The sequence below is a fragment of the Gorilla gorilla genome, chromosome 12 (genome assembly GCF_029281585.2).
Source record: "Gorilla gorilla gorilla isolate KB3781 chromosome 12, NHGRI_mGorGor1-v2.1_pri, whole genome shotgun sequence".
NCBI classification, from domain to species: domain Eukaryota; kingdom Metazoa; phylum Chordata; class Mammalia; order Primates; family Hominidae; genus Gorilla; species Gorilla gorilla.
Genome location: NC_073236.2, coordinates 139,569,458 through 139,596,895, shown reverse-complemented (window position 1 = coordinate 139,596,895; position 27,438 = coordinate 139,569,458). Strand labels below are relative to the sequence as shown.

General features: G+C 42.2%; 1 long non-coding RNA gene across 1 annotated transcript; it reads left to right on the top strand.

Moving 5' to 3' along the window:
• Positions 1 to 52: 52 nt before the first annotated feature.
• On the top strand, positions 53 to 20,908 carry LOC115933576 (uncharacterized). The gene is made up of 4 exons (XR_004069451.3): positions 53 to 514; positions 1,608 to 1,828; positions 5,541 to 5,671; positions 19,623 to 20,908. It is a non-coding gene; the product is annotated as an uncharacterized lncRNA (long non-coding RNA).
• Positions 20,909 to 27,438: the final 6,530 nt, after the last annotated feature.

Below are 27,438 nucleotides of genomic sequence, written 5' to 3'. Positions count from 1 at the left end.
TGTGAGTCCAATTAAACCCCTTTCTTTTGTAAATTGTCCAGTCTTGGGTATGTCTTTATCAGCAGCATGAAAACAGACTAATACAGTTTCTACATGCATTTATTTAACACTTAACTAATTTTCTCACTTGGTCTTTATGAAACAGGTGTCTTTGAATTGAGGAGAGGAGAAAGAAGAGGAATGATTTTTTAAAAACCATAAAACAGAGGTTACCCAGTGACTTCAAGACTGAACTTTATTATAGTTTCCACAGCAAGTAGCTGGAGAAAGTGCAACCAAGGCTGCAAAGTGGACAGCCATGCAGTGCACAGGGTGCGGGAAGGCAGAGGGGTGGCCCCGTGGCCCCTCAGCCCAGGAGTCTTGAGCCAGTGGCTCTTGGGGCTGTGGGTTGAAAACAGGCCAGCAGCTTCTAGCACGTCCCTCGCGGTGTTCTTTACCTTCTCCCAAGGATGCGTCCCTTGCGATGCTCTCTCGTATTCTCCTGAGGATACGCAGCTTTCAGCCATGGCAGCAGGTCAGTGCCCACAGGCTAGGATGCCAGCAAGCACCTGGGGGGCTGTGGGGTCAGCAAAGCTGTGTGGTGAGACTGGAATGCACCTACTGTGTTTCTGATAGACTGCTCTGTTTAGCTGAATGTTTGAAACATGGTAGATGCTCAATAAATATTTTTAATGGTTAAATCAATTCATTTACTTCATTTGACCAAGAGTGGAAATTTTAAACAGGACATTGGGGAAAATTTTCAGTCAGAAAGGTTTTTAATTATCTTTAAATCAAAACGGTTTACTTAGATGATATTGAAGGCCCTGTCTTAACACAAAAAGCTATTTAAACAGTGTTACAATGGTTATTGCAGAAAGACTGTTCAGAAGAGCCTAATTAATAAAAATAGCAGTTAATATTCCAAGAGGAAGATTCTCTTATTAGGACAACCAGCAAGCACTCACCAAAAGACAGGGTAGGCCCAGAGTGTTTCTATTTGTTATGGGGACCCAGACAGTGTTTCCTGTATGAAAACTGAATAGCGCTTGTAATTTAGGGCATATGCTTTGCATATTATGTAATAGAGTTCAGATGGGATTTTTGTCTCATTGCTGAATAGATGGTTATGAGGCGGAAATAGGGGGTGCATGAGGGTCACCACCCACCTTGGTCTGAGAGCATCCTGGGAAACTTGAATGTAGGTGGCCTGAGGGAGGCCTGGATGGTCCTGAGCTGCCCGGCATGGGCCAGTGTGGCTGAAACAAGTGATAAGAAATTTAGTTTAACTCCCTGAATAGTGGAAAATGGACGAGTTTTGTTGAGCTGACTCAGGGAGGAGTGTTGTAGGAGGCAGCGCTCGAGCGGCGAGAGACATGCAGACTCGTTTCCTGAGCGTGGTGTAGCCGGGTCTTGACCCAGCGGCTCTGCACAGCTCACCTCATTCAAGGCAGGTTTTGGTCCCAGCTGTTCTGCTAATTAGCATATGACCCCGGCAGCATGACCTCCTTGACCTCTGTCCTGTAGGACCCCTGCAGGCTTCCTGCAAATTCAGTTAGAATGACTCACCATTCCCCCAAGTAAATGGTATTTTTCACTTTTTGGCAAAACCATTTTCTCTTGTACAGTCAGAGCTGTCAGCCCACACAAAAGAGGAGAGTCTAAGGCTTTAGTTTGATGAACACATTTATATGATGGGACGAACATCAGAGCCCGCAGCTCTCGGCCCTGCTGGTGGCAGAGGCTTTGTACCGTGTGACAATGACCTGGATATGGAAGCAGAAGGCAGCTTCTAAGGACCGGAAGCTGAGAGTCTGTCTCCTGTCCTGGCCCGGACACTGGGGTTCAGGTAAGAGGGTGGAAGGACGTTGGCCAGGTCAGGGCTGCCGCGATGGTGCTGTGATGGCTACGGCTGCTTCAGGGCCTGGCAGGAGCTGGGCTTCGCCTGGACGCTCCCAGCTTCTCACAGCCCCTTGCACCAGCTTTCAACAGGGGGATTGCAAGAGAAACACTTGATGAGTCAGAGACGGGATGTGGTATCAGGGTGACACACACACTTTCTCAGTTTCAGGAGAACCTGTCATTTTGGCAAAAAGTTTTTCTGTGTTTGTAAAGAGACTGGTTCTTTCTTGTTATCCCCGAGGATCCAGTTCCTGTTGCCCTGCAGCTAATCAGCTTCACCAGACATGGGCCTCCAAGCTTAGGGATGCATGAATCTGAAATCCAAGCCATGGTTGTAGTAGTGATAATATGAGGAAAGACTAAGAAACCAGATTTTCACATTGCTTTTGGAATGGAGCAACAAGCAGATGCTTGTACAATCTGATGTCAGCCAAAAAAGAGCCTGTTTCAATAAGCAGAAATAATAAAATACTGAATACTCCCTCTTTTTGAAAAAGAACTTACCAGTTACAGTGCAATATCAGGACACGTTTATTCACTTGCTCTGAATAAACGCGAGTGTGAATGTGAATGAAGGCGGTGAGCTTCGCTGCTGAGCCCACGTGGCTGAATGGCGAGGGAGGCCGGCAAGGATGTGCCCTCCCGTGTCCACATTTTAGGAACACATGAGACAGGCCTCGCTGCCCACGTTCCCCTGCTGGTAGAAGACATCTGCTGGGCATGTGTGTGTGGGTGTGTGTGTGTGCGGGTGTGTGGGTGTGTGTGCACGGGTGTGCCTGTGTGCGGGTATGTGCGGGCACGTGTGCAGGCGTGTGTGTGTGCAGGCATGTGTGGGCGTGTGTGCAGGCGTGTGTGTGCACGTGTGTGCAGGTGTGTGTGCATGGGTGTGTGTGAGTGCATGTCAGTGTGTGTGGCCCTGTGTGTGTGGGCACGTGTGTGTGGGCGTGTGTGTGTGGGCGTGTGTGGGCACATGTGTGTGGGCATGTGTGTGCGGGCGTGTGAGTGTGTGTCGGTGTGTGTGCAGCTGTGTGTGCGTGGGCACGTGTGTGGGCGTGTATGTGGGCGTGTGTGTGGGCACGTGTGTGTGAGCATATGTGTGTGTGTCGGTGTGTGCGGCTGTGTGTGCGTGGGCACGTGTGTGGGCGTGTACGTGGGCGTGTGTGTGGGCACGTGTGTGTGGGCGTGTGTGTGGGCACGTGTGTGTGGGCATGTGTGTGTGGGCGTGTGTGTGGGCTTGTGTGTGGGCGTGTGTGTCTTGTGTGCACAGGCATGTGTGCGGCCGTGTGTGTGGACACGTGTGTGGGTGTGTGTGTGTGGGCGTGTGTGGGGGGCACGTGTGTGTGGGCACGTGTGTGCTTGGGCACGTGTATGCAGGCGTGTGTGTGGGCGTGTGTGCGGGTGTGTGTGTGGGTGTGTGCACGGGTGTGTGCAGGCGTGTGTGCGGGCACGTGTGTGGGTGCATGTGTGTGGGCGTGTGTGCGGGCAGAAAGCACCAAGATGTAAACAGCTGGCGCTCACTTGTGCACCACCAAAGCTAGAATGTTTCATCTCCCCTGGTGGCTTAGTAAGTGACAGAACAGCACCAAGATGTAAACAGCCGGTGCTACGCTTGCAGAGAGGCTGGAGGGGGCCAGCCACTCCGCGCACCTGCCACAGGGTTGCTTGATTTGAGCCGGCACATCCGGGGCCCACAGCCCCTTCACTTTGGACCTCACGTGCAGTCAACGCAGCATGTGCTCATTATGAAGCGGAGATTAGAATGCGGGTTCCATTTTCGATTGGACTTGACACTTCAAATATCCTGAAGAAGTTGTTGTCTAAGGGTGCTCTGCAGTGGGATTGAGCTTTTAATTAAAGGCAGGTGGGGTCACTGCCTCCTTCATGTTTAAAGTTCTCAGCTACAGAGTGGAGGAGGAGAGCTCAGGGAAGGAAAACTTTTAGTGTAGGTTTTTTTTTTTTTTGAGACAGGGTCTCACTCTCTCGCCTAGGCTAGAGTGCAGTGGTGTGGTCACAGCTCACTGCTAAGTTTTTAAGAGGTAAATTTCCGGTGGGAACTCCTGATCCACGCTGGTTACGGCAGGACCTAGAGCCTGGGATGCTTTTCCTGGGTTTAGGATTCAGCGAGCAAGGCCTGGTCTGGAGGAAAAGCGCCAGGCAGTGCCGTGGTGACTCCAGGGAGGGGCTGGCCACGTAGAGGTGTGCTGAGAAACTGTCTACCGCACCGCTTTGTACCTTTCATTCCATCCATGGATATATTTTAAAAGTTTGATTGTTATTTTTTTTATAAAAGAAAGAAAAAAGAATTAGCAAGCCTTTAGTAATAGGAATCCCAACTCTTTTCTATAAACTTGGGCCACTCTTTCTCTTCCCCCATTTATTATCACGTAAAATAAAGAAACAAAAGCAGAAAACATTTTTTCCCTAGGCTTCTACGTCTCTGCTCCAACTTGGTTTGCCTGGTGGGCCTGGGGCACTGCGTCTGTATTCCTGGATGAGCAGGTGCCTCCTGACTTCACAGAGTGATGCCAGCTGCCATGGGCTGCTCCCCACACCCTCTCTTCATCTCTGAGCGCTTTTCACAGGGAGGTTTCATGCTTTCACCCCAGTCAATGGGGCTCATGCTTTCGCCCCAGTCAAACCTAGCCTTCTGGTCCTGGGTGCAATGTGACATCTGAATTGTACCTGCCTGGTTGTAGGTACCAACTAATGGATGCTGATCTTGACCACATCCTTCTCGGAAGTGGCTCTGGAGAGGCTGCTGTGGAAATTGTCATCAGGTGATGTGAGGTTAGTCACAATGGGCGATCAAAACTGTTGCTGGCTTAGACCCATATTCATCTCTTAAGCCTGTCAATTCAGAAGCTCTGCACATTGCTGAGAAAGGCAAAGGCCACAGCAAGAGAGAAAAAGACCGGGGAGAGAAAACCTCTAGACATTCAGGTCTTCCTGACAGCCAGTGCAAGGTAGCCCATGTGGAGATGCTCTGTCCTGCAGCACAGATGTCAGCTTCCGCTCCATCTGCAGTGACGGGGACCATGTCTGCAGCTGGAGCCATGGACCAGGCTAAATGGGATGGATTTCCACTCAGCCCTGAGCCCTCAATAGACAAGGATCCCATCTCACTTCTTGTTTTTCTGGTGACCAGCACAGCCCGAGACATACAGATATATTATCTGTGGGTGTGGATAATGAACCCCAGTTACACAGCATTGAAAGCCCAGGGTCGTGCTCACCCGCGGATGCTGGATAATGAATCTCAGTGAAATGGCCCTGAAAGCCCAGGGTCCCACTCACCCGTGGGTGCTGGATAATGAACCCCAGTGATATGGACCCAAAAGCCCAGGGCTCTATCGGAGTCACAGAGTCCCTGCAACTTGGAAATCACCCAGCGCTGACATTTTAGGCAAGAGTTGAGACAATTCATGAGGTTCCATGGCCTACGTAATAATACTTTTGGTAGAACATTTTAACCTATATTTATAGACAATATGATAGCCATGCCAGAAAAGAAATTTAAAAGTATATTAAGCATCTAAAATAATATTAATGTTTAGACATTAAAACACACTTACTTTGGATTTGAAAAGATAAGGTAAAATAAGTTGCATAAAAGTCTCATTCAAGTGATACATACCAATACTTACACCATTTGCTTTCAGGGAAGTGTGCTCTGCCCCCTGTGTGGATGCCTGTGTCCTGTGTGTAGCTGGAGTAGGACTTGGCTTGTGGGTGATCACAGAGATGGAGACTGAGAAGCAGATCCTAGCTTTGCTACTGACAAAAAGCATGGGTAAATCACTGTTCTCTACAGTTCTTGAATCCCACAGGTGAAAGATGGAAATGTGTGTACAGGTTCCACCCACTCCACCTATGGCAAATCATGCGAAAAGGTCAACTGTGATGTATAAGGTCATTTTTTACCATACTCGTCTGCGATGTCTGGCCAGGCATAAAGAGAGGCTTTTGTGTCCCCAGATAGAAGGAAGCCATGGATGGCAGAGGATGTGCTCAGGGGGACAGGAGGATGTGGGTGGGGCAGGTGGGGAGGAGCAGGAGGGGTGTGGCTTTGGAGTCAGAATCCCAGAGTTGTATTCAGACTATGTGACCCTAGGCAAGTTTTACATTTCAGCTTCCTTGTCTGCAAAACAGGAACAAGAGTCCCTATCACGTAGGATAATTGTGTACATGAAGTTAGCTCATAAATGAAAAATGTTTAACCTGGTGTCTAACCTAAAGGAACAATTGGTAGTAATTTATCCTCTTTTCCAATGCAGCTGGTAGTGTGGTGTTTCTCTTTCAGGCTAGTAGCCGTGCCATAAAATAAATTTAAAAGTATATTAAGCATCTAAAGTAATATTAATGTTTAGACATTAAAACACATTTACTTTGGATCTAAAAAGATTAGTATAAAACCTGTCTCAGTCATCACGCCCACCTTCACTTGCTGCACCTCCAGGAAGCAGCCGGGTGGCAAGAGAGGCGAGAGGAGCCATGTGACAAGGAGGGTGCGTGGGAAAGTGGGCCCATCCTGAGGATTGGCCATTATAAATACCGCTGTAAGACACAGGGCAGGCTCACCAGGACTGCCCTGCTCCAGGGAGCTCTTGGTCGAGAGCATGCAGAAGGAAGGGCGTTGCGCATGTGATACTTTGATTTTGAGATCACATGAAGCAAACAGATAGGGAAAAACGTGTTGCTACTTTGGGAAATTGGTGAGAAGGATGAGAATCTCAAGATGGAGTGGCAAACCTACTTTAAAGGGGTGATCAGCTATGGGAAGACTGTCTTCCTGCTGCAGGACCCTGCGGACCGTGCTGACACGCTCATGTTCCCTTACCTTTTCTAAGCTACACCGGGCAGTGTAAAGTCGCCACCCACACCTGGCCTGTCACCACTCATGTCACTGGCCTCCCAGGAACACTCCACTCAGCAGTCAGTTCTTTGGCGTCTCTAGATGCTTCAAGGCCAGACACTTGAGGGCCTTTTTGTTTGTTTGTCCCTTATAGCACTAGGTTTCTTCAGAAGTCGATTCCCATGAATTTCAACTAGAATTCTCAGGTTCTCTTCAACAAACTGTCCTTGGTGCTTTGCAGAAAGAACCTGTGAGTCAGCTTCCCAGATGAGCATCTCAGTGACAATGATGGTGTCTCACGGCTCCTTAAGTTATGAACAGCGCTGAGCTGTTCTGGACGGGGAGGGGTCGGCTCCTCCCAGGCAGCCTTCTGAGCCCTGAGGCAGGCTGGACACAACAGGCATTGAGAACAGAAACCTTTAGCGCTACAAGGAAACCTTAGAGACCTCTATTCTTTTTTGGAGTCTTCTTTTTTTTGTAGTTGTTGTTTTTGAGCAGGGTGTGGCAGGCAGACAGAGGCTCCGACGTGATCTCCTGCTCTGGTGCGGTGCTCATACCAATGCAGTGTGCTGTTTCTTTCTTTTTTTCACTTTTTAAAAATGTATTTATTTATTTGTGTGTATGTGTGTGTGTATGTGTGTGCTCAGATTCTATTTTTTTTTTATTTCAATAGGTTTTTGGGGAATGGGTGGTGTTTGGTTACATGAATAAGTTCTTTAGTGGTGATTTCTGAGATTTGGGTGCACCCATCGCCCAAGCCATGTACCCCATACCCAATGTGTAGTGTTTTATCCCTCACCCCCCTCCCACCCTTTCCCTCATGTCACCAAAGTCCATTGTATCATTCTTATGCCTTTGCATCCTCATAGCTGAGCTCCCACTGATGAGTGAAAACAAACGATATTTGGTTTTCCATTTCTGGGTTACTTCACTTAGAATAATGGTCTCCAATTCCATCCAGATTGCTGCAAATGCCATTATTTCGTTCTTTTTTGTGACTGAATAGTATTCCATAATATATACATATATATACAACATTTTCTTTATCCACTCATTGATTGAGGGCATTTGGGCTGATTCCATATTTTTACAATTGCAAATTATGCTGTTATAAACATGCATGTACAATTATCTTTTTCATATAATAACTTCTTTTCCTCTGGGTAGATACCCAGGAGTGGGATTGCTGGATCAAATTGTGGTTCTTTAAGGAATTTTAGTTCTTTAAGGTATTTTCACACTGTTTTCCATGGTGGTTGTACTAGTTTACATTCCTGCCAACAGTGTAAAACTGTTCCATTTTTACCACATCCATGCCAACACCTATTATTTTTTGATTTTTTGATTATGGTCATTCTTGTAGAAGTAAGGTGGTATCTCATTGTGGTTTTGATTTGCATTTCCCTGATCATTGTGATGTTGAGCATTTTTTTCATATGTTTGTTGGCTATTTGTACATCTTCTTTTGAGAATTGTCTGTTCATTTCCTTAGCCCACTTTTTGATGGGATTTTTTTTTTCTTGCTGATTTGTTTGAGTTTGTTGTAGATTCTGGATATTAGTCCTTTGTCAGATGCATAGTTTGCAAAGATTTTCTCCCACCTGTGCGTCGGCTGTTTACTCTGCTTACTATTTCTTTTACTGTGCAGAAGCTTTTTAGTTTCATTAAGTCCCATCTATTTATCTTTGTTTTTGTTGGTTTTGCTTTTGGGTTCTTGGTCATTAACTCTTTGCCTAAGTAAATGTCTAGAAGGGTTTTCCCAACGTTATCTTCTAGAAATCTTATAGTTTCAGTTCTTAGATTTAAGTCTTTGATCCATCTTTAGTTGATTTTTGTATAAGGTGAGAGATGAGGATCTGGTTTCATTCTCCTACATGTGACTTGCCAATTATCCCAGCATCATTTGTTGAATAGGGTGTCCTTTCCCCACTTTATATTTTTGTTTTGTGGAAGATCAGTTGACTGTAAGCATTTGGCTTCATTTTTGGGTTCTCTGTTCTGATCCACAGGTCTATATGTCTTTTTTTTTTTTGTACCAGTACCATGCTGTTTTAGTGATTTTGCTGAATTCATTTGCCAGTTCTAGGAGCTTTTTGGATAAGTCTTCAGGGTTTTCTAGGTATATGATCGTGTCATCAGCAAACAGCAACAGTGTGACTTCTTTTTTTCCGATTTGGATGCCCTTTATTTCTTTCTCTTGTCTAAGCTCTGGCTAAGACTTCTTGTGCTATGTTGAATAGAAGTGGTAAAAGTAGGCATCCTTGTCTTGTTCCAGTTCTCAGGGGAAATGCTTTCAACTTTTCCCCTTCCAGTATAATGTTGGCTGTGGGTTTGTCATAGACATATTTTATTATCTTAAGGTATGTAGCTTTTATGCTGATTTTGCTGAAGGTTTTAATCCTAAAGGAATGCTGGATTTTGTCAAATGCTTTTTCTGTGTCTATTGAGATGATCATGTGATTTTTGTTTTTAATTCTGTTTATGTAGTGTATCACATCTATTGACTAGTGGATGTTAAACCATCCCTGCATCTGTGGTATAAAATCCACTTGATCACAGTAAATTATCTTTTTGATATGCAGTTGGATTCAGTTAGCTAGTATTTTGTTGAGGATTTTTGCATCTATGTTCATCAGGGATATTGATCTGTTGTTTTCTTTTTTTGCTAAGTCATTTCCTGCTTTTGGTACTAGGGTGACACTGGCTTCATAAAATGATTTAGGGAGGATTCTCTCTTTCTTTATCTTTTGGAATAATGTCAGTAGGATCGATACCAATTCTTTGAATGTCTGATATAATTCAGCTATGAATCTGTCTGGTCCTGGACTGTTTTTTGTTAGTAACTTTTTAATTACCATTTCAATCTTGCTGCTTGTTATTGGTCTATTCAGAGTTTCTATTTCTTCCTGGTTAAATCTAGGAGGGTTGTATATTTCCAGGAATTTATCCATCTCCTCTAGGTTTTCTAGTTTACGCACGTAAAGGTGTTTATAGTAGCCTTGAATGATATTTTGTATTTCTGTGGTATCGATTGTAACATCTCCCATTTCATTGCTAATTGAGCTTGTTAGGATCTTCTCTCTTCTTTTCTTGGTTAATCTCACTAATGGCCTGTCAATTTTATTTGTCTTTTCAAAGAACCAGCTTTTTATTTCATTTACCTTTTGTATTTTTTTTTCAATATCATTTAGTTCTGTTCTGATCTTGGTTATATCTTTTCTTCTGCTGGTTTGGGTTTGGTTTGTTTTTGTTTCTCTAGCTCCTTGAGGCATGACCTTAGATTGCCTATTTGTGCTCTTTCAGACTTTTTGATGTAGGCATTTAGTGCTATGAGCTTTCCTTTGAGTGCTGCAGTTGTGTCACTATTATTCAGTTCAAAGAATATTTTAATTTCCGTCTTGATTTCATTGTTGACCCAATGATCATTTGGGAGCAGGTTATTTAATTTCCATACATTTGCGTGGTTTTGAGGGTTCCTTTTTGAGTTGATTTTCAGTTTTATTCCACTATGGTCTGAGATACTACTTGCTATAGTTTTGATTTTCTTAAATTAGTTGAGACTTGTTTTGTGGCCTATCATAGGGTCTATCTTGGAAAATGTTCCATATGCTGATGAATAGAATGTATATTCTGCAGTTGGGTAGAATGTTCCGTAAATATCTGTTAAGTCCATTTCTTCTAGGGTATAGTTTAAGTCCATTGTTTCTTTGCTGACTTTATGTCTTGATGATCTGTGTAGTGCTGTCAATGGAGTATTGAAGACCCCCACTATTATTTTGTTGCTATCTATCTCGTCTCTTAGGTCTAGTAATAATTGTTTTATAAATTTGGGAGTTCCAGTGTTAGGTGCACATAGTTTAGGATTGTGATATTTTTCTGTTGGACTAGTCCTTTTTATCATTATATAATGTCCTTCTTTGTCTTTTTAACTACTGTTGCTTTAATGTTTGTTTTGTCTGATACAAGAATAGCTACTCTTGCTTGCTTTTGGTGTCTATTTGCCTGGAATATCTTTTTCCACCCCTTTACTTTAAGTTTATGTCAGCCTGATATGTCAGGTGAGTCTCTTGAAGACAGCAGATGCTTGGTTGGTGAATTCTTATTCATTCTGCCATTCTGTATCTTTTAAGTGGAGCATTTAGGCCATTTACATTCAATGTTAGTATTGAGATGTGAGGTACTATTCTATTCGTTGTGCTATTTGTTGCCTGAATACCTGTTTTTTTTTTCCTCCACTCTGTTGTTGTTTTATAGGTCCTGTGAGATTTATGCTTTAAGGAGATTCTATTTTGGTGTATTTCAAGAATTTGTTTCATGACTTAGAGCTCCTTTTATCAGTTCTCATAGTGCTGGTGTGGTAGTGGCGAATTCTCTCAGCATTTGTTTGTCTGAAAAAGACTGTATCTTTCCTTCATTTATGAAGCTTAGTTCTGCTGGATACAAAATTCTTGGTTGATAATTGTTTTGTTTAAGGAGGCTAGAGATAGGATCCCAATCCTTTCTATAATAGCTTGTAGGGTTTCTCCTAAGAAATCTGCTGTTATTCTGATATGGTTTCTTTTGCAGGTTACCTGATGCTTTTGCTTCACAGCTCTTAAGATTCTTTCTTTCATCTTGACTCTAGATAACCTGATGACTACGTGCCTAGATAATGATCTTTTTGTGATGAGGTTCCCAGGTGTTATTTGAGCTTCCTATATTTGGATGTCTAGGTGTCTAGCAAGGCTGGGGAAGTTTTCCTTGATTATTCCCTCAAATATGTTTTCCAAACATTTAGGTTTCTCTTCTCCCTCAGGAACACCAATTATTCTTAGGTTTGGTTGTTTAATATAATCCCAAACTTCTTGGAGACTGTGTTCATTTAAAAATTTTTTTGTCTTTGTCTTTGTTGGATTGGGTTAATTTAAATGTCTTGCCTTCAAGCTCTGAAGTTCTTTCTTCTACTTGTTCAATTCTATTGCCAAGACTTTCCAGTGCATTTTGCAATCCTCTGTGTCTTTCGTTTCCAGAAGTTGTGATTGTTTTTTTATTTATGCTATCTATTTCACTGGAGAATTTTTCATTCATATCCTGTATCTTTTTTTAAAAAAATTTCTTTAAGTTGGACTTCACCTTTCTCTGGTGCCTCCTTGATTGGCTTAATAGTCGACCTTCTGAATTCTTTTTTTGGCAATTCAGAGATTTCGTCTTGGTTTGGATCCGTTGCTGGTGAGGTAGTGTGATCTTTTGGAGGTGTTAAAGAACCTTGCTTTCTCATATTACCGGAATTGTTTTTCTGGTTCCTTCTCATTTGGGTAGACTATGTCAGAGGGAAGATCTGGGACTCAAGGGCTACTGTACAGATTCTTTTGTCCCACAGGGTACTCTCTTGAGGTGGTGCTCTCCCCTTTTGCCTAGGGATGGGGCTTCCTGAGAGCTGAACTGAAGTGATTGTTATTTCACTTCTGGGTCTAGCCTCCCAGTGAAGTTACTGGGCTCTGGCTTGGTACTGCGGAGTGTCTGCAAAGAGCCCTGTGACGTGATCTGTCTTCAGGTCTCTCAGCCATGGATACCAGCACCTGCTCCAATGGAGGTAGCAGGGGGCTGAAGTGGGCTCTGTGAGGGGTCCTTGGTTGTATTTTTGTTAAGTGTGCTGGTTGTGTGTTGGTTGGCCTCCGTCAAGGAGGTGGTGCTTTCAAGAGCACATCAGCTGTGGTAGTATAGGGAGGATCAGGTGGTGGGTGGAGCCATAGAGATCCCAAGATATTATGTTCTTTTTCTTTGGCTACCAGGGCTGGTAGAGAAAGACCATCACATGGGGGCAGAATTAGGCATGTCTGAGCTCAGACTCTTCTTGGGCGGGGTTTGCTGTGGCTTCTGTGGGGGACAGGGGTGTGGTTCCCAGGCCAATGGAGTTATGTTCCCAGGGGCCATCTCTGTTGTATCACACAGACTGCCATGGAGGTGGGCGAATGCCAGCAGCCAAGCCTCACCCAGCTTTTACACAGCCCACAGCTTGAAAGGCTAGTCTCACTCACACCGTGCCTCACAAAAGCACCGAGTTTATTTCTAGGCAGCTGGTGAGCAGGGCTGAGAACTTGCCCCAGGGTACAAGCCTCCCGCTGAGAAAGCAAGCAGACTCACAGTTCCTCAGATGTTCCATGGAGCCTGCAGCAGCAATCCACCTGCTTTAAAGAGTCTGTGGATTCTCTCGGCTTTCTTGGTATGTTTTTGCAGTAGTTCTTGGAGCAAAAGTTCACAATGTGGGTCTCTACATGCTGTTCTGTCCATCTGAGTGGGAGCTGCAAGTTAATCCTGCCTCCTGTCTGCCATTTTTTTAATCTCCTCCGCTTCTGTCTTCCTCCTTCCATCCGTGTGGTGTTTCTACAAAATCTTGATAGTGCTGGTGTGAAAAAGCCAACTTATTTCAGAAATTTATAGACATTTGTGTGACAGATAAAGTGTTTCATTTCTGTCCTCTTCATGTCCCAGGGCCCACATTTGTTTTTTATGTCTTTTGTCATTCTCTACATTTTGGGAGAAAATGAAGGGAAAGAAGGATATGCAGAGGAGAGTAAGCCACATGACCAGATGAGTGGACATCAGTGTCAGAGAACAGCAACTGCTGAGCTCAGAGAGAGCGCGCTGTCAGGAAACATCTTTCCTTTAGATGGAGCTTTTGTGTTCTTGTGTGGATTTTTTTGGTTAAGCATGGGTTCCCAGGCTCTCTAAGAGATTTGCAGATTGGCATTTGGTACCTAGAACAAGATTCTAAAAATGGTTTAAATTGATCCTGTGCAGCTGGGGGACATTGTCTCTACCTTCAGTCCTTCTATGCAGGTCTCTAGACTTTACAGGGTTATATAAATAATTAGAATACCTAAAACAATTACTGGGTGTTTTAGAATCTATGAGGGTAAATATGAAAATGAATCTCTGCTTGCTGAACTTAGCTTAAGTTCTGAAGTTCCATAGTTATGCCCAACAGCTATCATGAGAAGAAGATGGATGAAGAGATAGTTCTTCATAGAGCAAATTGGCTGGCAAAGATTGCTTATAGGCCTCTGTCAACTTCTCCACCCCTGTCTTGCAACATACAGCTCAGTGTTTCCAGATGTACCAAGTTTCATGGTTTCTTATTTTCCACACCCTTGGGATGCCTCCTGCTGAACCTGGAACTCTCTCTTGCTATGTCAGGCCCAAGAGAAACATTTTATGGCTCAGAAGTGGAGTGATGGTGTGGGATTGGTGGCATGTGTTAAGTATCTTTGCCACGTCTATCATGATATTGTTTTAAAAGATGAGAGTCATGAAGGTCCCATGAACACATTTTGAGCTGGTAATTTTTGAACTCCCATGACTCAAAATCAAACCATATCTGTTTGTTTTTGTTTAATTTTCCAAGTTTTATATAGCGTTCCCATAAATACAACATTGTGCTTTGAGAATGCAAGGGCATGAAAACAAATATAGTTTAGCCAACAGCAATACCTCATATTCTGGTCTTTGGAGCTGTTTCTCAGGCACCCTGAATTTTATAGTAAAAATTATTCTGGGGCTCCAAATATGTTAGTAAATGGAAATTTATATATACATATACATATATATATGTAAAATAAAATGTTAAATGCATTTTTGTGCAAAATCTTGTTTTATGCCATAATCAGCAAGAACATGGGACTCTCACCAGTATTGATAGCATGTGACTGCAGTTGAGTGCCCTCTGCACTGGCTGTGGCAAAGTTCTCAGTTTATATCCTGATTTATCTGCAGGATGGAGGTAAGCTTGAGAGCTAGTTTTTCTCATCAGTGACATATATTGACGACAATGTGCCCATGACCTATATCCACAAACTTATTATGTTTAGACATATTTGTGGGTTGATGACCAGCAACACTTTTTAAAGGGTCTCATTCTTTCCCTGGAATATTTTCAGGATGACTATATATAAATATACAAATATTCCCATGTGTTTTGATTTTCAGGGCCATTAATTCTTCTCAGCAACACTATAGTTCCTACCTAAGTACTGATTCAATAGTAGACATGAGTGAGAGTTTTGGTTGCCTAGGTAAGGTGCTATAATTGATAAAATATTGAAGATACGTTTTTGAAAGAACGGGAAAGGTAAAGGATGAGTAAATATAGTAAAAGAAAAATAGGGCTCCTAATTATTAGAATGAAAGCTTAGGTAGGTGAAGTGTGATGGTCTGAGAAAACATGTCATCTCTCAAAGATGGGAAGAAGTCTTAGACATCAAACAATCTCAAATCATCCACTAAGTGAAATTTAGGAAAAATTTTTTTTAATCAAAAAGTGGGCTTGACAGATTTTTTGATAGATCCATAATGTGGGAAATTTATCAGGCAAAAAAATATTTGGACTAAATTAGAGGTGGGATAATCAGAGGAAAGTATAATTAAATTAGTCAATTAATTGAACAGTAGTCAGTGAGATAGTGTATCAGTTAATTTTGGCTAGGTAACAAATGACGCCAAAACTTAGTGGTTCAAATAATAGTCATTGTATTCAGCTCACAATTATGTAGGTTAGACAGGTGGTTCTTCAGCCACTCTCTGGAGGGCTCTTTCATTCAGTGGATAGTTGGCAGGTCTGTTGGTGGCTGGAGGCAGCTGATGCATGATGTAGGATGGCCTCACTTAAGAGTCTGGTGTTTGGCAGGGTGTTGGCCAGGGGTTAGCTAATTATCAGCTGAGGTTTTTTATTTATTCACCATCTGTTTTTTCACTTATCAGGATAGCTTAGCTTCATTCGCATGCCAGTCTTAAGATTTCAAGTTGGAAACCCAACTATATCAATAATTATGGTAATTGTAAATGGGCCAAATATTACAATTAAATTGCAGAGATTGTCAGACTGAATAAAAATGTAAGACTTAATTACATGTTGCCTGCAAGAGACTTTAAATATAAAGAAACATAAGTTGAAAGTAAAATGATGAAAAAAAATACCAGGCAATCAATATAAGAAAGTTAAATTGGTTATATTAGTACCAGATAATGTAGACTTAAATGCAGGAATTATTACAAGAAATAAAAAGGAGTGTTTAATGGTTATAAAAATTTCAAGTTTGTAGGAAGACCAAATAATCATTAGTGATGTAGGTAGCTGAATATAGTGCCTCAAAATAAATGAAAGAAGCATGATAGAATGAATAGGAGAAAAAGTCAAATACAAAATTATAGTGAAGATTTTTAACATCGTTTCTCAGAAATTGATACAACTGCCCCCAAATCTAGAAAACACCCAAATTCTTGGAAATTAAATCAACACATTTTTAATAACTCATGGGAAAAGGATGAAAGCCCTAGAAACATTTTTACAAATATTTGAACTCTATGAAAATAAACATAGCAATACCAGTGTTTATAAGAAAATCCAGAGCTTTTAATGCTGATATTAGAAAATAACAATAAATGTATTCTATATTTCCACCTAAGGAACTAGAAAAAGAAAAAAATTAAACCCGAATAAATAGAATAAGATAAATAATAAAGAGCTGAAATAAGTAAAATAGAGAAATGTAAACAATAAAGACAATTATAAATACTGTAAGTTGGTTCTTTGAACAGGAAAAAAAAATACAAGCCTCTAGAAATACCAATCAAGAAAAATGGGAAAACGCAAACTTACTATCATCAGAAATAAAAAAGCAGATCTCACTGCAATTTCTACAAAAATTTAGAAATATTATGAGGGAATATTATGAACAAAATTATTCCAGTAAATTTGATAACTTGGAGAAAATGGAGAAATTCCTTCACATACAACTTAATAAAAATGGCACAAAAATGTGTTAAAAATTTGAATAACCATATGTCTAGTAAAAAATTTGAACCTTTGTATTAAAGGATATTGAAGCTTATAAAAACAACCTTGCCATAAAGATGCTTTGAGTCTAGGTGGCGCTGTCTAGAATAATGCTGGAAGGAATAACAGAAACGTAAACTCTGACAGAGAGTAGAGGACACCGGAGGACACGTTGCAGTACATTCTGTGAGCCCACGCAGCCCTGATACCAAGCATGACAAAGGCATTATTCTCCAGGAACATAATCTCAAAAGCCTTGTAACAAAATACTGGCAAATAAAAGGATAAAAGATCATTATCAAGTGGGATATATCCCAGGAATACAAGGTTGATTTAACATTTGAAAATCTATCAATAAAAATCAGTATGTTAACAGAATAAAGAAGAAAAATGATACGATCATTTTAATATATGTAGAAAATATTTGATGACATTAAACATGCATTCATGTTAAAGAAAACTTTCAGCAAGAGTAAACATAGAATAAAAAGAAACATCCTTAATCTGTTAATGGGCATCTATGAAAAACCTACAGCTCATTTAATGGTGAAATGCTGAAGGCTTTCCTCCTACAGTCAGGAATGAGACAAAGATATTCTTTCTGATTATGTCAAGTCAACATTGAACCAGAGCTTTTAGTCAGTGCAATCACACAAGAAAAAGAAATAAAAAGGTATATAGATTGAGAAGAAAGAAGCAAAACTGTCTTTGCTCACAGTGTCACAATTATTTATGCAAAAAATTCTAAGGAATATACAAAATAACTATGAGAATTAGTAAGTGAATTTAGCAAGGCTATAAGACACAAAATAAATATAAAAATTGATGCTTCCATATGGTAGCATCAATCTTGTGGAAAATGAGATGAAATGTTATTTATAATAGAATGAAAAAACAAAGTATTTAGGAGCATATTTTATAAAAATGAACAAAACATATATAGCGAAATTAAAGGAGACCTAAGCAAATGGAGATAGAACTATTTTCATTAATTTAGACATTCAATCTTGTTAAGAATTCAAATATCCACAAATAGATTTTTAGATTCAATGCAACCCCAATCAAAATCTCAACAGTATGCTTTTGAAAAAAATTACAAGCTAAATCTAAAATTTATATGGAATGCAAAGGACTCAGAATAACCCAAATACTTCTGATAAGGAAGAACAAAACAGCAGGACACAATCTACCTAATTTCAAGACTTACTATAGAACTCCAGCAATAAAGACAGTGTACACCAGTTAGAATGGCAATCATTAAAAAGTCAGGAAACAACAGGTGCTGGAGAGGATGTGGAGAAATAGGAACACTTTTACACTGTTGGTGGGACTATAAACTAGTTCAACCATTGTGGAAGTCAGTGTGGCGATTCCTCAGGGATCTAGAACTAGAAATACCATTTGACCCAGCTATCCCATTACTGGGTATATACCCAAAGGACTATAAATCATGCTGCTATAAAGACACATGCACACGTATGTTTATTGCGGCACTATTCACAATAGCAAAGACTTGGAACCAACCCAAATGTCCAACAATGATAGACTGGATTAAGAAAATGTGGCACATATACACAATGGAATACTATGCAGCCATAAAAAATGATGAGTTCATGTCCTTTGTAGGGACATGGATGAAATTGGAAATCATCATTCTCAGTAAACTATCGCAAGAACAAAAAACTAAACACCGCATATTCTCACTCATAGGTGGGAACTGAACAATGAGAACACATGGACACAGGAAGGGGAACATCACACTCTGGGGACTGTTGTGGGGTGGGGGGAGCGGGGAGGGATGGCATTGGGAGATATACCTAATGCTAGATGATGAGTTAGTGGGTGCAGCGCACCAGCAAGGCACATATATACATATGTAACTAACCTGCACATTGTGCACATGTACCCTAAAACTTAAAGTACAATAATAATAAATTTAAAAAAAAGACAGTGTGATATTAGTACACACATGGACCATTCCATCAATGAAACAAGCAGAAGCACAGAATAGACACCCACATGGGAGGTAAATTGAATTCTGACAAAAGTTCTAGAGAAGTTAAATGGAGAAAGGAATATTTTCTTTTAAACGGTGCTGGAGTAACTGAAAGAAAACGTGGAGAAAAAGCAACCTGTATCCCTACTTCTCACTACACATGTAAATTATGTTTCATAGATTAATACAAAATATAAGCTATCACTATTAAGCTTCTAAAAGAAAACATAGGAGAATATTCTGGCAACCTTGGAGTAGGCAAAAAGTTCTTACAGAGAACAAAATGAGGCATTTACCTAAGGAACAAATTGAAAAATTAAGCTGTATCAAAGTTAAAAATTCTTCTATTTAAAACAGATCATTAAGACAACACAAAAGCAAAACAGGCTTAGAGAAAATATTCATAATACACATATCATGCAAAACATTTCTGTAAAGAACATATAGAGCTCCAACAAACAAAAATAAATAAATACAAATGATTCAATGACTTATACATATATTCCACTAAAGAATATATTCGTGTTCAATAAAAACATTAAAATATCAAAAATATTAGATATGAGGGTAATGTAATTAATGTCAGCTGATACCACTCTGCATAGTGTATACCATTTGCTAAGATTAAAAATTCAACCACACTGATTGTTGAGGTGGTTGCAAAGCACCTTAAACACTCACAGATGCTCAGGAAGGGCCATAGAACTTGCAAGCACTTTGGAAACGGGCATTTTCTCATTAAGGTAAAAATACACCTGCTCTATGACTCTTTTACTGCACTGATATTTACCCCAAAAGTATAAAAATAACCATCCACAAAAATACTTGTACAAGAATGTTTGTAGTAGCTTTACTCATAATTGCCAAAGACTTAACCAATCCAAGTACCCATCAATCTGAAAACAGATTTTAAAAAGATGATACAATCATACATACAGCAAAATACTACTGAGCAATATAAAGGAATTGCACACAACAACACAATCTGAAAAATATGGTCAGGAAAAAAAAACCCAGGCATAAGAGTAAGTATTGCATGATTCTCTTGATAGGAAGTTTAAGAACAGACACTGTCTTGACAGGAACCAGAGCCTCAGTGTCTGCAGGAGTTACTGGCTGTTTCCTGATGCAGTTGGAGCAGAATGGGATGTCCTGGGACAACAGAGATATTTACCCATCTTGACTAGTGTGGTCATCTGAAGAATGGCCTCCAAAGACATCCTGAGAACCTGGGAATGTTGCATGGATGAAGGAATTTGCAAATGTGATTAAGTTAAGGAGCTTGAAATTTGTGGATCATGCTGGGTTACCCCAGTGAGCTCTAAATGTAATCACATGTGTCTTTATGAAAGGGGGGCAGAGGGAGATTTGCAGACAGATGAGGAAGAAGATGAGAAAACAATGGACACAAGAAAGAAAAGGTGATGCAGTTCAGGGACCCAAGCCAATAAATGAGGTGACCTCCAGATGCTGGAGAAGGGAAGGAAGCAGATGGACTCTAGAGCCCCCAAAAGAAGCAGGGCTTTGCCATCACCTTGATTTTGTCCCAGTGAAACCCATTGGTCATTTAGCTGCCAGAACTGTGTAAGCATAAATGTGTGTTCATTTAAGCCATGAAATTTGCAGTAATTTGTTAAAGCTGCCATGGGAAACTAACACAACTGGAGTGGTAGTTCCATGAATGCATGCATTTACCAAACCTTAACATGTACCCTTCGGATACTGGCATGATAGGTCCATGAATGCATGTGTTCACCCACACACTAATATGTACCCTTCAAATACTGGTATGTTAGTTCTATGAATGCATGTGTTTGCCACACACTAACATGTACCTTTCAGATACGGGCATGGTAGTGCCCTGAATACACGTGTTCACCAAACCCCAACATGTACCCTTCAGATACTGGCATGATAGGTCCATGAATTCATGTGTTCACCAAATCCCAACATGTACTCTTCAGATATGGACATGGTAGTTCCATGAATGCATGTTTTCACCAAAGACCAACATGTACCCTTCAGATACTGGCATGATAGTTCCATGAATGCATATGTTCACCAAACTAAAATATGCACCTGATATGGTTTGGCTGTGTCCCCACCCAAATCTCTTCTTGAATTGTAGCTCCCATAATCCTCACATGTTGTGGGAGGGTCCTGGTGGGAGGTAATTGAATCACAGGGGTGGATTTTTCCTGTGCTGTTCTCATGATAGTGAGTAAGTCTCACCAGATCCGATGGTTTTATAAAGGGCAGTTCCCCTGAACATGCTCTCTTGCCTGTTGTCACGTAAGACATGCTTTTGCTCTTCCTTCACATTCTTGCCATGATTGTGAGGCATAGCTAGCCATGTTGAACTGTAAGTCAATTAAACCTCTTTCCTTTATAAATTACCCAGTCTCAGGTATGTCTTCACAGCAGTATGAAAATGGACTAATACAGTAAATTGGTACTGGGATTGGGGTGCTGCTGTAAAGATACCCAAAAATGTGGAAGTGACTTTGGAACTGGATAACAGGCAGAGGTTGGAACAGTTTGGAAGGATCAGAAGAAGATAGCAAAATGTGGGAAAGTTTGGAACTTCCTAGAGACTTGGAGAGCTCAGAAGACAGGAAGATGTGGAAAACTTTGGAACTTCCTAGAGACTTATTGAATGGCTTTGACAAAAATGCTGATAGTGATATTGACAATAAAGTCCAGGCTGAGGTGATCTCAGATGGAGACGAACAACTGTTGAGAACTGGAGTAAAGGTCACTCTTGCTATGCTTTAGTGAAGAGACTGGTAGCATTTTGCCCTTGCCTTAGAGATCTGTGGAAATCTGAACTTCAGAGAGATGATTTAGTGTATCTGGTGGAAGAAATTTCTAAGCAGCAAAGAGTTTAAGAGGAAGCAGAGTATAAAACTTTGAAATATTTGCAGCCTGATGATGCAGTAGAAAAGAAACCCCATTGTCTGGGGAGAAATTCAAGCTGGCAGCAAAAATTTGCATAAGTTACAAGGAGCCAAATGTTAACCACAAAGACAATGGGGAAAATGTCTCTTGGCATGTCAGACACCTTCACAGCAGCTCCTCTCATGACAGGCATGGAGGCGTAGGGGGAAAAATGGTTTCCTGGACTGGGTCCAGGGCCCCCCTTTTGTGTGCAACCTTGGGACTTGGTTCCCTGCATTCCAACTGCTCCAGCCATGGCTAAAAGGGGCCAATGTACAGCTTGAGCCATGGTTTCAGAGGGTGAAAGCCCCAAGCCTTGGGAGATTCCACGTGATTCCAGTCCTTCAGGTGTGCAGAAGACAAGAATTGAGGTTTGGGAACCTTGGCCTAGATTTCAGAGCATGTATGAAAGTGCCTGGATATCCAGGCAGAGGTGTGCTGCAGGGGCAGAGCCCTCATGGAGAACCTCTGCTAAATCAGTGCAGAAGAGAAATGTGGGATTAGAGCCCCCACACAGAGACCCTACTGGGGCACTGCCTAGTGAAGCTGGGGTCTAGGCAGACCCAAGAATGGCAGATCCACTGACTGCTTGCACCATGCACCTGGAAAAGCTGCAGAAACTCAGCACTAGCCTGTGAAAGCAGTCAGGATGGTGGGCTGTACACTGCAAAGCCGCAGGGGCAGAGCTGCCCAGGGCTGTGGGAACCCACCTCTTTCATTAGCATGACCTGGATGTGAGACATGCAGACAAAAGAGATCATTTTGGAACTTTAAGGTATAATGACTGCCTATTAGATCTCAGACTTGTATGGGGTCTGTGGCCCCTTTGTTTTGGCCAATTTCTCCCATTTGGAATGGGTGTATTTACCGAATTCCTCTACTCCCATTCTATCTAGAAAGTAACTAACTGGCTTTTGATTGTATAGGCTCATAGGTGGAAGGGACTTCCCTTGTCTCAGAGGAGACTTTGGACTGTGGACTTTTGAGTTAACGCCGAAATAAGTTAAGACTTTGGGGGACTGTTGAGAAGGCATGATTGGTTTTGAAGTGTGAGGGCATGAGACTTGGAAGGGGCCAGCAGCAGAATGACATGGTTTGGCTGTGTCTCCACCCAAATCTCATCTTGAATTGTAGTTTCCATACCCAATGAGAGGTAATCAAATCATGGGAGTGGGTTTCCCCATGCTGTTCTCTTGATAGTGAATAAGTCTCACGAGATCTGATGGTTTTATAAAGGGCATTTCCCCTGCACATGCTCTCTTGCCTGCCACCCTATAAGACATGTCTTTGCTCCTCCTTCACGTTCTGCCATGATTGGGAGGTATCCCCAGCCATGTAGAATGGTGAGTCCATTAAACCTCTCTCCTTTATAAATTACCCAGTCTCAGGTGTTTCTTCATAGCAGCATGAAAATGGACTAATACAGTACCCTCCAGATACTAGCAAGGTAGTTCCATAAATACATGAGTTGTTACCAAACTCAAATATGTACCTTTCAGATACGGGCATGGTAGTTCCATGAATGCATGTGTTCACCAAAGACCAACATGTACCTTCAGATACTGGGATGATAGTTCCATGAATGCATGCATTCACCAAACTCAAACATGTACTCTTCAGATACTGGCATGGTATTTCTATGAATGCATGTGTTCACCAAACTCCAACATGTATCCTTCAGATACGGGCATTTGACTGCATGAGTAGTTTACTTCAATGAAAAAGAAAAACTCTGAAAAACAATAATAAGTAAAAACAAAAAATAATTTAAAAATCTCAAAAAATAAGTAAAACCACAAAAAATAAGTAACAGCATCTGATCTGTACTTAGATACAGAAATACATACACACACACACTCACACAAAATAGGAGTCCACAATGTCTGATGCACGCTTTTGAAGGAAATTAAGACACATTACTTTTGTGTTTGGTTCTTATGCTTTAAAGTGAAATAAATCCTCAGCTGGACCTGTCAAATCTCACTTTCTTCCAATCATCACATCTTTGTTTAATATTCATTCTCATTTTCTCAGACTCCCCCGCACTGCTGGGTTCCATCCCAGTTTGTGTTAACCAGTCAGCTCCCCACTGTAGGAGTAGGGGGAACAGTGCTGTGCACCTCCCTCTCCCCTGTACTCCCTCCCCTCCATCCACTTTCCAAACTCTCACGATGACATCCAAGTCCACAACGTCTCTCTTCAGCTGAGGCTCTGCAAAGAAGCAGCGGAACCACTGCATCCAAGAGGAGTGAAGGTGAAGCTGGAAGGAGTGAGATTCCTTGAGAGGTGGCCCAGGCAGTGGAATGGCAGAGGTGAGGCCTGAGCACAGCATGGAGGAATTTAAAGGGGAAAGAAGATGCATCCAGGATGGAAGATTCCTAAAGAATGTTTACGGAAACAAGATGCTACTCAGTTTTTATTACATGAGAAAGCATGAGTAGTACCCCTCGCCTACCCCAAATCTAGCAGTGAAGAGGCTCCAGAGTGCAGACTGAAACCACCCCCTAGAGGAGGCCAGGCTCAGCAGCAAGAGAGAGTGCAGTGGGGCAACCACCAGCAATGATGCAGTCTGGTTTGCAGGGGGAGAAACAGAGGACAAACTTGAAAATATGAGATGCTGCTACTGCACGTCACACAGATACAATCACTGCAGGCAGACATAAGCTGGGGCCAGTGCCCCAGGCCAGCATGGGAACAGAATACCAAGGGGGTCACAGCACAGGTGATACACTGGAGCCAGGGGCCATGAGAACTAGGATGGGGTATGGATGGACAGTGATCCAGGGGGTTGTCCACAGCCTTGGCCCTTTCCTGTCTCAGATGTGTCCCTCCCCTGACCCAGCTGTGCCCCTCCCCTGCCCCAGGTGTGTCCCTCTCATGACCCAGGTGTGCTCCTCCCCTGCCCCAGGTGTGCCCCTTCCCTGACCCAGGTGTGCCCCTCCCCTGACCCAGGTGTGCCCCTTCCCTGACCCAGGTGTGCCCCTCCCCTGACCCAGGTGTGCTATTCTTTTCACTCAGGTGTGCCCCTCTCTCCTCGGAGTCAGCTCAGAGGCTTCCCTGCTTGTGGTGGCCCCTTCCTCCTCCATTCACAATTTGCAGTTAAGTGTCCTCTGCATTCCCATAGTTAATGAAGGAGGAAGAGCTTTAAAATAGCCTCTGAACAGTGAAAACCAGAAAGGAGTATAAAAGGTTAAAAATAACCTTGAACATGTTTAAAAATGTAATTCTATGGATACACAATCTGTACCTCTCAGCTGGGTCTCCTGAAAAGCCAGTGCTTTGCACTCCAAGGCTGTGGTGCCTGTTTACTGCGATTGAAGAAAGGGCAAGCACGTTGACTGACAGCCCTCCGTGCTAGGCAGCACAAGTGTCGCTGGACTGATCCCTATTTACAGTATTGATTCTGTAGAATGTTCCACCTGACAGTGATTCTAAAACTCTTTGTGTGCATATGAATTTTATATAAAATTTTATTTTCTCTGAAATCGACCAAGCATCCAAATCTTCTTCCTGTTGGCAGCATCTCCCTGCAGGTGCCTGCCTGGACTTGGGTGGTTGCCAGCGTACTCTGGGTGGGCTGGTGTGGAGGCTTCAGGAAGCTGCATGGCTGATCCTGAGTGCAGGGACCAAGTCCCTTTCCGGGCATGCCAACCTGCACTTGAGCTGTTCCCCACCCCCACACTCTCTCCCCTCTCCCACCTACACCCACTCTTTTTTTTTTTTTTTGAGACGGAGTCTTGCTCTGTCACCCAGGCTGGAGTGCAGTGGTGCAATCTCTGCTCACTACAACCTCCACTTCCTGGGTTCAAACGATTCTCCCGCCTCAGACTCCCCTGTAGCTGGGATTACAGGCGTGTACCACCATGCCCAGCCTCCCACTCCCTTAGAGAAGTTTAACTTGTAGTTCTTCTTTTTTAGCAAGAGACGCTTCAGGCTGCATCACAGATGATCCTGGGACAGATGAATCTCGGCATCATGGATGGCAGCGTTCACTCCACTGGCCCCAGAGGAAGAAAGCTGTGTTTGGAGAGGGGTTTATGACAGCCTCCCAGCCCTCAGGGAGTCGGTCGCCTTAAAGAAGGAAGCAGAGAGGGTGTGTTTTCCAAATCTAGTCCTGGAGATGCTTGAAGAGAAAGAACATTGCTAGAACTCAGGTTTCAATGAGCAACTGAAGGGAAGTCTGTGCTCCGCCTCTGAAGGACTGAATGTATCTGGGGCCCACTGCAGGGGGGACACGGTGCCTTGAAATGCAGTGTGTCTGTATTTCCTGATCAGTCAGCTGTTTAATACTTCTCATTTAAACTAGGAACAGAGCACCAACAGTTACTGTGCATATTAGGAAAATTCATAGCTGGAAAGATAGAGAATGGAATAAACAATAAAGAACAAATACAAAAATTTGAAGACTTTTTAAGCAGAAGAAAACTAAAATGCATAATCATTAATATCCCGAGGAGGGTTAGAGATGATGTCATAACCATCAAATGAGAACAAGATGTTATTAGAAACATTCAGAGGATAAAGAGGAGCTGTTAGAAATTAAAAACCTGTGATCACAAGTTAAAATTTGAGTTGAAAAATATTGTTGAAGAAATCTTCTGGAAGCCAGAGCTAAAAGGCAAAGACAGAAAATATGAAAGGAAAAATACAAAACTTAGACAACTAGTCCTGGAGGTTCATTATGTTAATAAATAAGGAATCCAGAAGGAGAAGGCAGAGGAAATACAGGGAATTACATCATTAAAATAATTCAAGAAAAAATTTCCAGAACTAAAAGACATTATTTTTCTGATTGAAATAAAAAAACAAGAGCCCAACCTAAGACACAACACTGGGAAACTTCAGTTTAGTGTGCAAAGCTGTGGAGGCTGCAGATAAACGCGTGGGCCCAGCAATGAGCCGTCTGCAGGGCAGCCATGAGGCCAGCCCAGCGTGGCCGTGAAAGGGTTTCCACCTGCAAATTGTACAGCCAGCCCACTCTCAATCAGCCTACACACATTCTCAGGTATTATCAGGCATTTTCAGACAACATTCACCTCTACACTCTTTCTGAGGAAGCCGCTGGAGCAGGCACCTCACCAAAGTGGAGGGAAGACCAGGAAGGAAGGAAGCAGGGATTTGAGAAAGGGGAAAGGGCTTTCCCAGGATGGTGGGTCAGGGAGGTCTCAGAATGGTGTCTGTGCATCCAGTGGAGGATAGCTTGTCTAGATGCTTCCCTCTTCAGGAAGAAATGGGAGAAATTGCATGTGTTTGAAATCTTTGAGAGAAGATTTAGCATTGTATTAGTTGAGAATAACCAAATTAAAAACAATTCTTAACTCTTGAAACAACACAATCTTTGTTAAATAACAGGCTCATGGTTTATTCCGCATTGTATCTGTCAACTGAATTTGTACAACCACAAAAGCGTAAATGTTGAATATTGATCTAACCCAAGTTACAGTGCAACCGTTTGAGGATGATGGGGCCTGGGGGCGGGAGCAGGCTGAGTCCTGGGCTGCCTAGGTAGGAGCTCAAGAGAAAAGGGTCATCGCAAGCATGTGATATAGAAAGAGGGAGCTATTGTCCAAAGTGTTGGTAAAGGAGGAAAAAGGGTTGCCTCTGTGCAAGGATAGCTTTGGTAAAAAATAAAGATTAAAACTAAAAATACATGAAGACAAATGAAAGATAAACCCTCCTGACAAAGTTGTTTGTGTGTATGTGAGTGTGATTTCATTATAGACTTTGCCTTTTTCTGCTCAGGGATGCGAGACAGCACTTCAGCATCAGGCCTGGGGAAGGCACGCTAGACAGAAATCAGCAACAAAAAGTGCAAAAATGCAAAAATGTGGCAGGAAGTATGCTGCAAAAGGATGCTTGTTTACAGAAGGCAACAGAAGCAAGAGGCAGGCGTGTGAACATGCATGCAGGAGGCTCAGAGTTTTCACCACTCTGCACTTGGCCATGAGTGACCCAGGAAGT